Source organism: Callospermophilus lateralis, chromosome 11, assembly GCF_048772815.1.
Source record: "Callospermophilus lateralis isolate mCalLat2 chromosome 11, mCalLat2.hap1, whole genome shotgun sequence".
Classification (NCBI taxonomy): Eukaryota; Metazoa; Chordata; class Mammalia; order Rodentia; family Sciuridae; genus Callospermophilus; species Callospermophilus lateralis.
Window position 1 is genome coordinate 71,803,343 of NC_135315.1, and position 2,102 is coordinate 71,805,444.

The window sequence follows — 2,102 nt, forward strand, 5'->3', positions numbered from 1 at the left end:
TCATAGTAACTGGTCTTAAAACCCTAGAAAATTCCCAAGGACGTATAAGAAAATTGTTAAATTTCATGTTCTCCTTCAACGGCCACTTATCCATTAAGTAAGCATGGGACGATAAGGTCATGCAAGGTGTCTCAGCAAAAGATAAGTCCATTGTGGGAGGACTGAGTAATCTTGGTTAAACCTGAGTGCACAAGGTTTAAGGTAGACTAATATGGTTTCAAAGTCCTCACAAAACAAGGGAAATTAGTATACTTGCAGATGAGTCCTAACCATTCAACTCATACGGTTATTGCAAGGTCTTAATTGGGGGATGATACTTTGAAATATTTTGTGTAGTGCATGAGATCTCATTTAATTCTCTTTGGGACTTAATGCAATGCAAAGTAAGCAATAATGGCTTCTAAACTGTTTTATCGAATTGTGCTATATTGCCATTACCTTTCCCATAAAAGAGCCTAACGTGCCTAGTTTAACTTTCTAATTAATTTACTACAATGATAAGAACAAATACTACACTTGATCTTAGCCAAAAGGCCAAGAAGCTATCGATAATCTATTCATTACTAATGGGAATTAACAAACTGAGACAACCTGACATGTTAGAAGTACTTTTCCTTAGTATTTCTTTCAATGTTATAAAATATCTCAATATTTTATGCAATTAGGATAGGATTGAAAATCCATTTCAAAACTTCTTTATTGAATTTGCAGAAGACGCATACCCTATTCCGCAATTCAAAGAGCATCTGAGTTTTTTAATCTTTTTTAATTTTTTCCTATGGAGGGGGTACTGGTAAATGAACTCAAGGACACTCAACCCCTGACCCACATCCCCAGCCCTATTTTGTATTTTATTTAGATATAGGGACTCACTGAATTGCTTAGGGCCTCACTGTTGCTGAGAGTGGCTTTGAATCTGTAATATTCTGCCTCAGCCTCTAGAGCCATTTGGATTATAGGCATGTATCTCAATGCCCAGCTAGTTTTTTTTTTCTGCTCTATTTTATATATTTTTTTTATTTTTTATTTATTTTTTTAATTAATTTTTATTGTTGGTTGTTCAAAACATTACATAGTTCTTGATATATCATATTTCACACTTTGATTCAAGTGGGTTATGAACTCCCATTTTTACCCCGTGTACAGATTACAGAATCACATCAGTTACACTTCCATTGATTTATATATTGCCATACTAGTGTCTGTTGTATTCTGCTGCCTTTCCTATCCTTTACTATCCCCCCTCCCCTCCTCTCCCCTCCCCTCTTCTCTCTCTACCCCCTCTACTGCAGTTCATATCTCCCCCTTGTATTATTTTTCCCTTTCCCCTCGCTTCCTCTTGTATGTAATTTTGTATAACCCTGAGGGTCTCCTTCCATTTCCATGCAATTTCCCTTCTCCCTCCCTTTCCCTCCCACCTCTCATCCCTGTTTAATGTTAATCTTCTTCTCATGCTCTTCGTCCCTACTCTGTTCTTAGTTACTCTCCTTATATCTAAGAAGACATTTGGCATTTGTTTTCTGGGGATTGGCTGGCTTCACTTAGCATAATGTGCTCTAATGCCATCCATTTCCCTCCAAATTCTATGATTTTGTCATTTTTTAATGCAGAGTAATACTCCATTGTGTATAAATGCCACATTTTTTTTATCCATTCTTCTATTGAAGGGCATCTAGGTTGGTTCCACAGTCTTGCTATTGTGAATTGTGCTGCTATGAACATCGATGTAGCAGTGTTCCTGTAGCATGCTCTTTTTAGGTCTTTAGGGAATAGACCGAGAAGGGGAATAGCTGGGTCAAATGATGGTTCCATTCCCAGCTTTCCAATAAATCTCCATACTGGCTGCACCAATTTGCAGTCCCACCAACAATGAACAAGTGTACCCTTTTCCGCACATCCTCGCCAGCACTTGCTGTTGTTTGACTTCCTAATGGCTGCCAATCTTACTGGAGTGAGATGGTATCTTACGGTGGTGGTTTTGATTTGCATTTCTCTGACTGCTAGAGATGGTGAGCATTTTTTCATGTACTTGTTGATTGATTGTATGTCCTCCTCTGAGAAGTGTCTATTCAGGTCCTTGGCCCATTTGTTGATTGGGTTAT

The 2,102-nt window shown here is 38.0% G+C and overlaps 1 pseudogene; it reads right to left on the minus strand.

Moving 5' to 3' along the window:
- Positions 1-344: 344 nt before the first annotated feature.
- Positions 345-546, minus strand: LOC143411127 (U2 spliceosomal RNA; annotated as a pseudogene).
- Between the last annotated feature and the right edge of the window lie 1,556 nt (positions 547-2,102).